This window comes from Leguminivora glycinivorella, chromosome 3 (assembly GCF_023078275.1).
Source record: "Leguminivora glycinivorella isolate SPB_JAAS2020 chromosome 3, LegGlyc_1.1, whole genome shotgun sequence".
Classification (NCBI taxonomy): domain Eukaryota; kingdom Metazoa; phylum Arthropoda; class Insecta; order Lepidoptera; family Tortricidae; genus Leguminivora; species Leguminivora glycinivorella.
Genome location: NC_062973.1, coordinates 2,560,841 through 2,577,451, shown reverse-complemented (window position 1 = coordinate 2,577,451; position 16,611 = coordinate 2,560,841). Strand labels below are relative to the sequence as shown.

The 16,611-nt window shown below is 35.5% G+C and overlaps 1 protein-coding gene and 1 long non-coding RNA gene across 4 annotated transcripts in view; one reads left to right on the top strand and one right to left on the bottom strand.

The window, feature by feature from the left end:
* LOC125242608 (angiotensin-converting enzyme-like) overlaps positions 1–16,611 on the top strand; it is a 120,368-nt gene that overhangs the window by 70,456 nt on the left and 33,301 nt on the right. Inside the window, exon 1 of one of the 3 annotated variants that reach the window (XM_048151407.1) lies at positions 3,350–3,420. The exons of the other annotated variants lie outside the window; for them this stretch is intronic. The gene's annotated coding sequence lies outside the window, so the exon portion shown is untranslated. Of the gene's footprint in view, positions 1–3,349; positions 3,421–16,611 lie in introns of those variants that run through there. 3 annotated transcript variants of the gene reach the window in all.
* Positions 8,667–9,926, bottom strand: LOC125242612. The gene is made up of 3 exons (XR_007178885.1): positions 9,408–9,926; positions 9,255–9,322; positions 8,667–9,169 (listed from the first exon to the last, which is right to left on the bottom strand). It is a non-coding gene; the product is annotated as an uncharacterized LOC125242612 (long non-coding RNA).

The window sequence follows — 16,611 nt, the reverse complement described above, 5'->3', positions numbered from 1 at the left end:
GTCGCTTAGCACCTATAGTACAAGCTTTGCTTAGTTTGGGGCTAAGTTGATCTGTGTAAGATGTCCCCCAATATTTATTTATTTTTATTTATTTTATTTGTAGATCATTGCTGGCTAACAGAATAGTTGATGACTACCTTTTTTCAAAAATAGGCGCAGACAAACGTATTTTAAATTATTTTTCGCTGTCTAGTGTGAAAGATAGGTAGGGTTTTCTTTCTACGAGTATGTACAATACAATACAAATATTCTTTATTGTTCACCAATATAACAAGATTACATAAAAAAAATAAAAGCACATAACTTTAATTAACTATGGTAGACAACAGGCGGTCTTATCGCTAAAGTGCGATCTCTTCCAGACAACCTTTGGGTAGTGGAGACAAGACACAAAAAACAACTGATTTGAGTAGGTGATAGGTGATGCAGTGAGTGATAGAAAACGTCAAATAATCTTAATACTAATTAACATATATAAATAGGAATTAAAATAAACCTAAATATACCGTACATATACAGAGTGGGGCCTGTAACAAAGGCGAAGAATTGAACTCTAGGCTATTCTCCTTATACTGATCAACATTTGTTCGGCGACTTTTAAAAATAACTTGTATTTTGATTTTTATCACCCTTGAAAGTTTTTTCTAAGAGGTAATGTATTGCGAATTCTGTTAAGTCTAAAGTGTGACAGACAACGTCAATGACAACAATAATGGCGTACATTGAAGCTAATATTTATTTTGTATAAAAAATTAAAAATTTAAAGACTTCATAATTTTTAAAAGTCACTGAACAAATGTTGATCAGTATAAGGAGAATAGCCTACAGTTCAATTCTTCGCCTTTGTTACAGGCCCCACTCTGTAATGAAACAGGACCATCAATAAATATTGTATTATGGAATAGATAAATAATGTTCTTCCTGTAGAGTTCGTTCTGTATGTAGATTTTAAATGAAAAATAATTAAATCGGTCGATCATAATGAAACTGTTATCGCTAACGTGTGTAAAGGTCATAATTAAGTGAACACGTTCACTGTCCAAAATTGAACCATCAAATTTACTGCTTTGGCTAAAGCTTCATGTGACCCATAAGCTGGGCACGAAGGTAGTGAAAGTGTTATCCGTGTGTACCGGTGGTTGGCACCTAATATGACCGTGTTTCGAGTCCATATTCTGATAAAATATAAAAAAAATAACGGTAAACTTGGGTTCAGTTTAATGTTTTTTTACGATGACCAAATTTACGAAGTTCATTAAAGGCCAGCACCAACGAAAATGGAGGGTTAACCCACCATTTTATATGGAATTTGACAGATGACAGCTCACTAACCCTGAGTTAAGTGGTTGGTGCAAGTGGGCCTAATAATTTGGGTGCGTATCGATCGATATAACTTTTTTTGATATATTTTTAGTCGTTATAACGATCATTTGATATAATTATTGAATCGTATAACAACAAATAATATACTAACAAATTGTATAATTCTTATTTAATATAATGATCATTTTTTCGAATAACATTTATTATAACATACTTTGAGTATAATGCTTATTTCCGATAATAAATAAATTGTATAATACAAATTCTTTCTAAAGCACAGAATAAAAAACAATTGTACAATAAATTAGATCCATCACCATTTACCGGAAAAGTAGATAACTTAGAACTGTGACCCCTACACACAACGCGCTGCTACCAGAAAAATAGGTTAGGTTAGGTTAGAACTGTGACCCTTAAACATATGTACTGCTATCAGAAAAGTAGGTTAGGTTAGGTTAGAACTGTGATCCCTTCAAAAAAGAATAAAATTAATTAATGAAATGTTTTATACTGTTTGCTAGTTATATTATACTAGTCGTATATCAATAGATAGTTATACCATATATTTAACGGTTATTATAAATAAGTGTTATACGAAATAATGATTATACAAAATAAAAGTAGATATTTTGTGGTTATACCAAATGTTAATTATGTCAAATGAGTGATTATATCCGTTAAATATATACGAAATGTTGTTATATCAAATGTTATTATACCAAAAAAAGTTATACCAATCATTACACACCCTAATAATTTATGTAACGATATATTATTGTCAGTATTAATTTATAAGTAAGTAAGTACCTATAATTGGAAGGTATTTTGAAAATAATTTATACGTTCTTATACATAATACAATATTTAATTAAGTATCTACTTAATATTGTTAAAATACATTGGATTTTATTTTTAACGAATCATTACACACTGGTCAAAAACATAACCTCTTCTTTTGCATTGCCGTCGTAGTCGGGTAAAAATGGTAAATAGTCGGATAATTTGATACTCTGACATTTTAAAACTATGTTTTTTATTATAACGGCTTATTTTACAATCTACTTTGTAACAAAGCAGGTGTTTCCATTAAAAGATCAAATATATACCATATCTAAGGTATATATTGACCTCAACGTATTTGCCATTCAATTATATATTAATTATACACACAATACTCCTACAATGTAAACCAAATAAACTGGCAGTTAAGACCATAATAATAAAAAAAAAGATTAATTGGAATTGGATCTATATACAAGGTGCTCGCGAGGAACCCATATAACTTTAACGGCATATTCTTGGTCACATTTTAAGACTAAAATGTCGTATAAACTTTTCTAGATTTCGTCTAGTTTCAGAGTTATTGCCAATTAAAAAAAAAAAACATTTCCGTATTGTTACTCAGAAAAGGTCTTCTTAACGGCGCTGATGCGCAGTTGTGGAGCATAGTCTCACAGTAGTCATTGATAGATGTCAAAATGTGACAAGAAAAACTTCCAAAAAATTTGGTTTTTAGAAAAATAAATTAAGGAACTCATTTTAATTGCCAACTTCATGGATAAAAATTACTTTATATGTGAAAATACGTCCAAAAAAGTAAAAAAAAAAACAAAAAAATATTTTTTTTTTGCGAAAAATTTTAAAATTCATATAACATTTTTTCTTTCTTTTGGCCTCAGAAACGCGTGGTTCAAGTTATGCGGGTTCCTCGCGAGCACCTTGTATAGTGCATCGCCTGCACAAATAATATTCAGTTAATATACAAATCGATATTCTCATATTTAAAGTCACATACAGATCGAACGCTAATAATTAGCATTATTAAAAAAAAGTTAATTAATCGCGTTCGACATGTATGTGGCCTTTAAATATGTATACAAATCGCGAGAACTTAAAGTGTTAAATCGATATTCTGTAATACAATGTAACCGAATAAGCTGGCAGTCAAAACCATAGTAATTAAAAAAAAAAAATTCGAATTGGCGCTAGTGCATCGCCTGCACAGTTTAGTGCGGAGTGTCGGCCAGTGTGTACGGACGTGCTAACGGTTGTAGTGAACGTGTTCTGTATTCGAAATTCGAAACGTGTTATGTTTTGGTGAGTGTCTTTTGTTTTGCGTATTGATGAGAAAGTTTGTGTGCGTTTTGACAGCTGTTGAGTTTTTAAAATGGAATGTTTTAGTTTTTAAAGTGGGTATGTGATTGTACCGTTATTTTTGAATTAGTAACTTTTTTACCCACTTTTGAACTATGTAACAGAAAATTTGAAATAGTAAAACGGTTAAAAACAAACTCGGCGACGGCGTTTGTATTCTGCAGCTGGAATATAATGTTTCATACATAATTATATACCGGTAAATTTGTATCCCTTCATAATTATTGATTTTATTGTAGATACAGGTTGTTAGTTTTTCGTAAAATGATACAAAGCTAGAACTTTTCAAAGTTTTGCCCCAAACGAATAAAAATGCCATAAAGTATAAAGTAAAAATACCAGTGTAACCCAGTAGATGACACTTTAAATAATGTCATTGTCAATAAATTTCACAAAAGGATATCATCTAATGAACGTTAGTTTCGAGCACTGGTGCAGTAGGTATTATTTTACAGCAACATTTTAACACCTTCGCTACGGCAATTATATTATGTCGCGGCGTAATTATTTCACTCGTAACTAACTAACCATACTTCGTAAGAGGTCTTTAGACCCCCCACCGCAGTGTACGTGTTAAGTAAATCTTTTTTTTTTTTAATCTTTATTTAATGAGCTTAGTCTAAGAGACGATGTCGCTCCATGATACACATCAGAAGTAAATCTTAAAAAACAAGACGGTCTTTATTCCTCATTCAATTTGTGGGTGTGTCACTGTTTTACAAATAACAGTTAAACAGTTTTTTTTAAACGAGACTTGTGGGTAAACCTATATTCTCTAGAATTTTTTTCTTGTTTTAAAGCAGGATTAATAAAGACATTGATTATTGCATTTTTACCGTATCAAACATAAGTTATAAAAATAAAGCATGCTTTATGCTATGACCAAAATAACAAATCATCTGATTTTATATATACACCGACCTGCGGGCCGATTTTTGAGTCTCACTGTCACTAAAATACCGGTTGAAAACGGTTACTTGCTTATTATTTTCAGTGATAATTTTCTGAATTCGAACGCGTGAGACTCAAAAATCGGCCCACTGATTTCGATTTAAGTAATCCAGATTCTACTTATAATCAAAAAATAAGATTTAGATACGATAAGGATCATAATATATCTATGTATAATGTATATGTAAATTATTCCGTTGGTATAATTAATTGCAATCTAACTGACATTTATAAATTAAGATTATTGAAAAAAAAAAAAAAAATGACCTGTCTCGCAAGGTGTTATAAATGTTAAGAATAACGATAAATCATTCAAAGGTATAATGTTCATAGCGGTTATTTCTGCTTATTAAACGCATTTATTATTGACATTGACATTCATGCTTTATAATCATAACAATATAACGTTCAAGAATACATTTTACTTCCATATTTCAAGAAATAAGAAAACTCCAGTTTCCGAGCTGAGTTATCAGCTTTCAAACAAAAAAAAACTAAATCTAAATCGGTTCATCCGTTCGGGAGCTACGATTCCACAGACAGACACACACACAGACAGACAGACAAACAGACCGTCGTTTTTGCGTCGGGGGTTAATAAAATACTTATAATTGTAAAGTTACCTGGGTACGTAGCCGAATGGCACAAACGCTCACGAAACGAAACGCCCGTAGATATCCATCTCTATCGCTCTTGCGTATTGGCGCGACAGAGCCAGACTACTTTTCGCGGCGTTTCGTTTTCGTTTCGCGTCGCAGAAATGCCAGTCGGCTACGGCACCTGATCTTTATTTTTTTTTACTGCAGATTGTTTCAGAAAATATATTTAGTTTAGCTTATTTTTGGAAAATTTGCTATCGTTTTCCCTTTTTTTTTTCTTTTAGTGGGTATTTGTATCTACATTTCTTAATACCGGTCCGGTGTGGTTGGTAGTAACCCTGCCTGCTGTCGCGGTCCTGGGTTCGAATCCCGGTATGGGTATATTTGTATGATGATTACAGATATTTGTTCCTGAGTCATGGGTGTTTTCTATGTATATAAGTATAATATATTTATCTATATAAGTATGTAAATCGTCGCCTAGCACCCATAGGACAAGCTTTGGACTTTTTCTTTGTATATGACATTTATTTAATGTTTAAGCTTTGCTTAGTTTGGGGCTAGGTTGATCTGTGTAAGGTGTGTCCCAATATTTATTTAGTTTATTTTTATTTATTATCATAAGTTTTCTGTATGTTTTAGAGAGCTTAGGAGCGATACGCAAATGGCCTATATTAAGATATCTGTATCTGCACGTGCATCGTAATTCTTCCTTAACGATATCGGTAACCGAACCTTTATAATTACCGTCAAATTTAGAACATTCTATTCAGAAGAATAGTACATAATGTATTAAGGGTGGAAAGTGAAGGATTACGAACGAGAGGCTGTTCGAAGCCCGACGCCGAAGGTAATGCTTCAGCCGCCCGTGATACATACACAATGTTTTTCATTACATTCGCGAAGTAATAACCAAGTTTTAACTAAATTTATTGAAATACCTACGCTGACATTTCGAACATTCGTCCGCCATCATGCAATTTTTGACAGGTCGTGGAAGGACCCACCCAGGTATTCACTTAACCACCTTAGGGCGGTAAAATAGCTCATTACGTCAGCAATTCCCGTTAAGTTTGTACATTTGTATCACGTCTCCGGTTTGGATAAAAATTGGTAGTCTGATAGAGTCCATGATGCTGAGCAAGATCCACTAGGTTTCCCAAAATGACCTATGTAGTTTGTATGAAACCTTCCTTTTTTGTTATCAGATTTCTATACATTTTCGATAACAAAAAAGGAAAGTTTCATACAATCAAACTAGGACATTTTGGGAAACCTAGTGGATCTTGCTCAGCATCATAGACTCTATCAGCCTACCAATTTTTATCAAAATCGGAGACGTGATCCAAATGTACAAACTAAACGGGAATTGTACACGTATCAGTATGTAGGCATATAATAACACCGTTTACGAGCGTGTGTGATGAAAAGAATCATATTTTGCGATTGGAGTTCATCGCTCAGTCATTTGTTTCATTTCAAATATCGAACGTTTTAAAAGTGAACTGACAGTCAGTCACAGATTTTTTTGTGCGTGCGAGTAGGAGTTACAAATGAAAGCTATACGTGTAAGACATAAATCATACAATTCGATATGCCAACCATACCAATTATTTTACGGAATGCATATAAATGTCAAGACGTGACTGACACGACCGTTCTGATAAGGACTGTGATTTAAAACCGTGACATTGACAATATTGACATGAACAGCTATGCGCAAGAGCGCGGGACAAATCGTAAGGCTATCATGAGTGTTTGGTACGTTACTCGATAGAGAAAATGTCGTGGAAAATGAGTGTAATTACTTGTTTCAATTAGTAATCGTTTGGGGAAGCTGGTCACTTTCTCTATGCAATGTCATTAACTTTTCCCATGAACAAAAATGTTTTCAAATGGAAATCCCCAACAAAATCAAAGAATATCATTGGCAACTTATTATCTTTGCTGTTTTCCTCAATTTAAACATACCTTAGATAAAATAAACTAATTAAAGTATCATTATAATATAGCACATTTTTTTATTGTGTACCTAAAGTGTAGTGTTCCGCTCAGAAACCGCCTTTTTTCTACGTATTCTACATAATTTTGTTTAGGTACATATTCATTATTAACACAATTTAAAAAAAATTTGGACACAATTAAAATACCCGTGCTCTTCGCTCCTGATTTGGAAAATATCGAAAAATGTTAATACAAGGAACACAAAATACATATTTATTTATTTATTTTTTTTATTTATTTACATCTGTAACTTACAGCTAACATGCCAAAGCGTTACAAATATTAATTATACATATGATCATATAAACAAACCAAGAAATAAACTATCAAATTTACAATACATCATCAGACATCGTGATTTAGGAGTTAACACATATTAAGATGTTTCGATAACTTTCTTACATTTTTCAATTAGGAAATCCCATGTAGAGTGGAACAGATCACATTGCGTGTCTGAGTGAAGTACGGAGTTGAGCACCGAGAGCGCAGTCGGGATCGGCGCGCAGCGCAGTGCGCGCGGGCGGGCGCGCCAGGAGCGGCGCTGAGCGCAGGCGGCACCGCGCGTTCGGCGCGTATAGTCGGACATAATTATACTAGCTTTGCCCCCGGCTTTGCACTCGTTAAATTAGAAATTTGCCGCTCCATACAAACTTCCATCCCCAATTTTAATGAAGTTAGAAAGAGGCAATAACCTAACCACAAAATTAAAATTTTAAAAAAACCTCCGACTGCGACATAGTTGACCGATTTTCATGAAACATGGCTAAGAACACTCCCGACTAACTCAGCTTTCAGACAAAAAAAAAACTAAATCTAAATCGGTTCATCCGTTCGGGAGCTACGATGCCACAGACAGACACACACATAGACAGACAGACAAACAGACAGACAGACAGTCACGTCACGTCAATCTTATAACACCTCTTCGTTTTTGCGTCGGGGGTTAAAAAGTAGCCTACGTCAATTCGTTGCTCCGTTTTGCCGTGAATGACGGACAGAGAAACAGACACACACACTTTCCTATTTATAATATTAGTATGGATGAGAAGCCGCCTTCTTCTGTAATAACCTGTAATTCAATAGCTATCATAATATTAAATGCACGCCTCGAACAATGGCGATTAAATATATCAAAGAGGCGCGTTCACACACAGGCACACAGTCTAAGCTCGTGTAGGTGAACGCGTACCATGCTTGTATGAGTGAAATAAGACAGATCCGGTTGCGTTCTTGAAAGGCGGTAACTGTGAGGTAACCGAGATCGGGTGGGCGGCACTCAGCAGGGAGTAGAGTGGCCAGTGGCCGTACTGTACGATAGTACTCTTTATTATAGTGGCAAAGGTTCATGCCTTACGCAATAATAAGTGCCGATGACTTCGTATAATTTACAATCATCATCATCATCCTCCTTGCGTTATCCCGGCATTTGCCACGGCTCATGGGAGCCTGGGGTCCGCTTTGACAACTTGTAACGGTGGTGTATTTGATGGGGGGGTAAATAAAATGGAATGGAAAGCTCCGGCTAGTTCAAAGTCAATACACCCACGTTAGCACAAAATTTATTATAAAACAAAAGCTAAACGGTGTCTCTATACTTGCTGGAGGAAAGCTAGGGGAGAAACAAATTAAACAATATAACATTTTATATATTTATTATTATAAGTAAATCTTGCCTTTACAGAAGGGTTTCATTTAATGTTTCCCAAAATACTAAATTAGACACCATATGAAAATATGAACTACGCTCAGTGGTAAAGCTGGGCCGCTTTAAGAGGGTCCAGGAAAAAGGTTTCTTACTACCATTTATTCTACAAAACTAAATAGGAATTTACCTAAAGTTATGCACCAGAATTCTCAAAAATAAATGAAATCAGAAATTACTTTACACAGAAATTAAAACCTGAATTACACAGCATTACCGGCAGGAAACGGCAGGAGACACACCTTGTCAGGGATGAGCCGGCTGCTCCCCGGACTCCGGTGCTGACGCCCCCTCGCCACGTGAACAGTGCTGACCCTTCCATACGAAAACAAGGTCCAAAGACACCTTGCGCCAGTAAGCCAAAGAAAGTTTCCTTGCACATACAAATTGTTAAAGTTCTTGTTAAATTCTTTAACTCTTTACTTCTGCCCGACTCCTATGAAACAAATAAATTGGTCACATTAGTCGAGTGCCCTCACACACTGTGATAAAACTATTACAAAAAATGTAAGCGAGCTCACCGGAGACCTGCAGACTGCAGACCGAGGATCTCCACGGAGCACTCCCACCCTTAGCATGTTTCTGCCAGCTGGAAATAAACCAATTTATGGTTAAGAATCTCTCCACGTTTCACGCCATGGAAATATCAAAAGCTCACAATGAAATCTACTTACTCAGACTGACAGAACGCACCACACAAAATATGGAACGCCACGGCAGCACGTGGCATGCCGGGCTCCAGGCCCTTTTACGGCCGTCCGATCACTATGCAAGAGGATCTCGTTACAAAAAGAACGCCGCACTGAATGATCTCGAATTTAAAGGACCCAAAACAAAAGCCGGGTGGCAAACGAATAAACAATAAAAATCTCTAATTAATTAAATGAAAATTACTCCAGTTTCTGTATCAGACCTTGAAGTAAACAAAACCCAACAAATGTCATTCCAGAACAGCCTTATAAAACCTATGATAACATTTGTTATCATGTTTCTAAAATATTATATTTTCCAAAAATCAATACCTAAACTATATCAAAATAATACAAAGTTTTTCTGGAATGACAGCCAGAATACCTACAATTTCGAATAATACTTGTTGTATGGCAACCCTACAACAGATAAACATAAATATTTGCATTTGAAATGCAACAGATAATGCAATGAACGAGAAGGAAGTGTTTCATTCAAAAATTAAATCTATCCAAAATATTAATTCTGACTATCAAAAAATCTGCTACGTTACAAACTAATCCCAAGATTTGGTGTAGGCACTAGTTTTACGAAAGCGACTGCTATCTGACCTTCCAACCCGAAGGGTAACTAGACCTTATTGGAATTAGTCCGGTTTCCTCACGATGTTTTCCACTTCGTATAATTTACAATATTGTAAGCAAATCAGCTTCGAAGTCGTTTGTGCTACTTTCAATGGCTTATTACTCTGGTCACGGATCAGGTCATTGTCTATCTGCAGTATTCAAACAATGCTTTTATGATGTGATTATGATATCACGGGTCTATCACTCTTTCGGGGTCAAAAGTGACGTTTCTCCGAACAAAAACGTCGTTATTTAAAAATATTTTAAGCGGGTTACTCACGTATTAAGTATGCGTCGCGCTCTCGACATGTAAAGGCGGGGTCGCTACTCTTGAGAAAGGTCCTCGAAATTGGATCGAAATATGTCGAATCATCGAAATATGTATGAGTGTCACGGGAGTTTTATAGTTAAAAAACGTCGTTTTTAACACGGTAGGTATACGATTAATATCATATCTAGATCTAATATGTGACGTATATTATAGTTTGAATCTGGAAGTATTATGGGCTAATAAGGGTACACTGAATCTTTTTTTTATATGTCAGTCTGTCTGTCTGTCTGTCTGTGTGTGTGTCTATCTGTAGCATCGTAGCTCCCGAACGGATGAACCGATTTAGATTCAGTTTTTTTTTGTTTGAAAGCTGGGTTTCGGTAGTGTTGTTATTTGTTAGCCATGTTTCATGAAAATTGGGACACTAATGCCACTATGTCGCGGTCGGTGGTTTTGTCAAAATTTTAATTTTGTGCTTAGGTTATTAATAACCATTTGCCAAAGAGAATTTTACATAAATGCTTGGCATGATTCTCATATACGGAACAAACTTTCGTCCGCGCTATTTTCGGACCGACATACACGATCCTCATACAGTTCAAAAAATTCTTGCAATGTCGCAAATGCCATAGATGGTAAATACTTACCCCCTTATTCATAAACGTACTCTAAAGTTATCAAGCCGATAGAATTCGTTTGTCCTTTTCTATCACACCAATACGTCAGAAAAGGACAACCGAACTTCATCGGCTTGATAACTTTAGAGTATGTTTATGAATAAAGGGGTTAGTATCCGTTAACTCGTTTGCAACGTACAATCAGCCAAAAGTGGTAAACCACTTTCTTGGCTGACTGTACAGTGCTCGTACATCAAAAGAAAGAGTACCTACAGACAGAATTGTAGCATTTCGTCACTTCTTTTAAAAAAACTTGTATCTTCGTCTGTCAATGAAAAGAAAATTGTAGTAAGTATGTATGGAATGTATACGTATAGACTTACTGCGTTTTAAATTTGAGGAACAGCGTGAGATACGAGATTTTTTAAAAGTAGTGACGATTTGTATCCTAAACAGAACTGGACACCACATACTCATACATAATGTATGCGTTAGTCACCATACCTATAAATATCTCAATGACCTAGTCAGGTATGGTTGTTAAACGACAGCAAAAACGCAGGTCTACGTTCGTTGACTCACCGTGAATTCGCGCGAATAAAAGCTCGGCCACACATGCGCGTTTTGATAGCGTAGGTGGAGCGGTAGCGGAGCACAACGATAGCGGTGCGCCGTACGAACGCTGGCGTTGCACCCAGCGGACGCCGGCGGGAACTAACGCTAACGCTACGCTATCAAAACGCTTTATGTGTGGCGGAGGCTTAAGGACGTCAAGAGACTCAAGAGTATTCTCATTTCGCATTCGCACGTGTGGCATGCGAATAATTAATAAATTAGATAAACTAGTGGCTCTGTGAGCTGCAGGAGGCCTACGTCAGTCGCTCGCGGGTTAACCTTTTACCGCCTATTGTTCCATATTTGGCCGTTATAAATTCTCCTCTACTGACAACTGTTATAGTTCAAATTTGAATAAATATTGTATACGTCACATGCAGTTAAGGGGGGTTAAGTACCTACCCGCTAGCAGTTGCCTCGAAGTACCAAGTGGCCGAAAGGCGCCACGCGCCCGCCTGTGTAGTCGCGTGGCACGTACCTACTACTATTCTTCTGAGTTTTACGTAGTAACTTATTAGTATTAGCAAATAAATCGTAGGTATTTGTCGACATATGACAAAATGCAAATGAGCAAAAATCATGCCAGTGTACACGAACCTTTAAATAATCCGTGAGAAAAGTATCCCGTGGACAGGTTACATTATAAAGTCTCACCCACCTTACCCATTCGTGTAACAGTGGCGCCACCGTCTGTGTAACATCACGTCGCTGCGCGTGCAAAATTCGCTATGTGATTTTTAGCGATTTTTCGTTTTCAATGCCATTTTAAACCTTATTTCTAAATACATATGCTCCAAAAACAGCGTCGAGCTCATTTCAGTATTACAGGTTTTATCAAAAGTAGATATGTGATGCCCATACATTGAATGTTCTTCCTATAATCGCTAACTGCAATAAATCACATAACTACATTATCTTCTTATAACAGCAGTTTTGGAATTGCGCCTGCTATGTGAATTATGACACATAGCTATATTTTCGGAAATATTGTATAAAAAGATGTGTTAGATGTTTGTGCCCGATTTGTACAATCTCATACATAGCGATAATTTTGTACTATTTGTAGAAATCGTGAATGTTTCCAGATCGTGTGTTTTGCGTCACATAGCAGGGCTTTTCTTATAAAAATCTAGCCTACTCTCTTAAAACTTGTTTAAATAGTGTATGGTAGGTGGGTTTGTCGTCAAGTATAACCTCTATAAATGAGGCAGAGAGTGTAGTTTCCCTTTTTATTGAGACTATGTCTGAAAGTACTCACTCTGACCGAATAGTTATTTTTTAATATTTGTTAAAAATAAATCATTTCAAATTGATTTTTAAGATTAACTGGTAGAAATTTATTAGTGTTTAGTATACTGACAAATTTCGTATAGGGTTCAGTGTGTGTCAACGTACTTATATTACAAAATATTGAAATAAGATAAATTTATGCTAAATAACTCAAAAAAACAGCAAGTGATTTAACATTGCCTTGAAGTGGTAAGACATCGTTTTGTATGAAATTTTGTGTGATAAGATCTATCTATCCTTTCTGGAAACATTTTAAAATAAATTAATGAAAATGAAATGTTTAATAAATGAAAAAACGCTGACTTGAGAAATCACAAAGTTTTGAATGACAAAGATTTTTTATCTTTTTCGGATCAAAAGGGAAATATGGAACCCTTATACAATTGTGTACTTTGTTGTCAATCCGTTTATCTATTTGGCAATATTCTTTATATCGGAAAAACCCTATACTCAAGTGTACTGTACTGTACCGTTCCTTGAAGCTGTAAAAAAGCCTCATTTTTAAGTAGGTAAATACAAAATAGGTTAATTGAGTTGAAAAAAATACTACACTCTCTAGGAAGTCAAAATTAATAGGGTACTTCCGGTTGACCTAAACTATGAAATTTGGAAAATAAATCGTATTACACTATACATCAGTACATGATTATTAATATAGTTTTGAGAAAAAAAATAGTAAAATGTACACGTAACCTTCGGTGTTCGAGCCAGACTAGCATTATCCGGTTTTTTCAAGTTAAACATGCATAATGAAAACTTATTCAATACATAAATGTTTACATAATACCGCATTGAGCAACTTTGTAACTGAAATAACCACCATTCATAAAAAATAATGGAATAAATATATTATTATAGTTGTAATATATTGGTAGTAATATATTAATTTAATCGAGTTTTTTATTAGGGTTCCGTAGTCAACTAGGAACCCTTATAGTTTCGCCATGTCTGTCTGTCCGTCCGTCCGTCCGTCCGTCCGTCCGTCCGTCCGTCCGTCCGTCCGTCCGTCCGTCCGTCCGTCCGTCCGTCCGTCCGTCCGTCCGTCCGTCCGTCCGCGGATAATCTCAGTAACCGTAAGCACTAGAAAGCTGAAATTTGGTACCAATATGTATATCAATCACGCCAACAAAGTGCAAAAATAAAAAATGGAAAAAAATGTTTTATTAGGGTACCCCCCCTACATGTAAAGTGGGGGCTGATTTTTTTTTTCATTCCATCCTTAACGTGTGATATATTGTTGGATAGGTATTTAAAAATGAATAAGGGTTTACTAAAACCGTTTTTTGATAATGTTAATAATTTCGGAAATAATCGCTCCTAAAGGAAAAAAAAGTGCGTCCCCCCCCTCTAACTTTTGAACCATATGTTTAAAAAATATGAAAAAAATCACAAAAGTAGAACTTTATAAAGACTTTCTAAGAAAATTGTTTTGAACTTGATAGGTTCAGTAGTTTTTGAGAAAAATACGAAAAACTACGGAACCCTACACTGAGCGTGGCCCGACACGCTCTTGGCCGGTTTTTATGGTTAGTTAATACACAATTTAAGCGTATAGTTCTAATTCGTGGTTTTTCTGAAATAATTAATTCGAAAATGAATTGATAAATTACAAATAAACAACAACATAGTTGATTCAAATCATATGATTAAATAACTATGTGACGATAAAGTGCACAAATTGTATTTTGTTCCTTAAGAATAAAATCTAGTTATGTGATTGTAAGACACATACCGGTTATTTACGACTCAAATTTTAATCGCTATGTAACATATTTATGAAAAAATATTTTTTTAACCTTATAATAACTAAAATATAATTTCAAGTAATTTCTTAATGTATGCAAAAGTGAAAATACTTATTCCATAAAAATATTGATTTGTTTATGTTCAATAATTGCCGAAATAAACAGTTTTTTGTGTCTCCTGTAAAGTAGGTTAAAAACACATAGCGAACTTTGCACGCGCAGCGACGATCAGAAAATATTAGGTGAAAGTATTAGTTCTATTTTTAGCCACTGGCATTTATAAGTTTGTTCCGATCATGACGGTACTACTCCCAAGTCTCCCAACCTATCTTTTCGCGCAATAGTGGCGCCACTGTCTATGCAATACCTGAAATTATTATGGGAAAGTATTAGTGTCAGAACAAACCTCCGGTACAAATAAGTTTGTTATGATTAAGCTCATTAAGGCCCACTTGCAGAAACCACTTAACTCAGAGTTAGTGGGCTGTCAACTGTCAAATTCCATAAGGGTTAACCCTCCATTTTCGTTGGTGCAAGTGGCCCTAAAATTCTTAAGAATACATACATACGTACATACAATCACGCCTGTATCCCATATAGGGGTAGGCAGAACACATGAAACTACTAAAGTTTCAGTGCCACTCTTGGCAAATAAGGGGTTGAAAGAAAACGAAACTGTGACATTGCAGTGACAGGTTGCCAGCCTCTCGCCTACGCCACAATTTAACCCATATCCCATAGTCGCCTTCTACGACACCCACGGGAAAAAAGGGGGTGGTGAAATTCTTAACCCGTCACCACACAGGCATAAGGCAGGCATAGGGGTTCTTAAGAATGCTGATAATTTTAATCGAGTAATGACTTCATTTTTAATCGTTTTATAATTTATAATGATGCATTGATGATACATTAATTTTGCGGAGAGTATGTAATGTACCTAATATAAAATCTTAGTCAACTGTCTCATAAAATCACCTATAATTATTGAGAAAATATTGTCTTACACGCGTTACGCGTAGACAATAATTGTCTGTATTTGAACCTATACTATTTTTTTTTAAGCCCACCTAACACCTAACATAACATAGGTGGGCTTACATAGCCACCAAGTAGATGCCGACGAATAAGCGTGGGCGGGGCAGGCCCAGGCAAAGATGGCGGGACGACCTTGACGACTTCCTAAATAACTGGCCGGAAGTAACGGAGAATCGGGAATTATGGAGAGCCAGGGGAGAGGCCTTTGCCCAACAGTGGGACACTCCAATAGGCTAAGAAAAAAAAAATATTTAAGCTTTATTATTCTACAGAAAGATTTTCTTTTCTTTTAATTTAGTTTTTATTGTTGATTTTATTCTGTAAGGCTTCTGGGTAAAAGCCTCCTCCAGCTGTTTCCATTTTATTTTATCTTTTGCCATGCTTTGCCATTTCCGAGGAATGGAATGGAACCTATACTTATGATGGCTATATTATTGGCGTGACAATGACATACAGACATACTGATAGTCTGACTTGGCTAATACGTAAAAATAATCATACGGTTTACAGAAAATATTAGTAAAAAAATCGCAAATGATAAAATCACCATTAGATGTCCATAAGTTGGGGAGCTACGATGTGACAGACTGACGTTGGGAACAATCCGGGGTGTTATTACACCACATCAATCGGATTGAATGATGAAGAACTTTGAAGAACGAAAACGAAAATTGAATAATAGATTCATACCTAGACAAAACGAGAGATCGACGAAAATCGGTCGATAAGTGTAGTAAATAAATAAATAAATAAATATTTTAGGACATTCTTACACAGATTGACTGAGGCCCACGGTAAGTTCAAGAAGGCTTGTGTTGTGGGTACTCAGACAACGATATATATAGTATACTAGCTTTTACCCGCGGCTTCGCCCGCGTAATAAAAGTATTCTTATTGAAACGTTTACAAAAAATAAGATTTTCATTTGGATCCGTAGGTTTCTTTGTAGGTACATCTACATCTGTCCGCGATTATTTCGATTAAGGTAA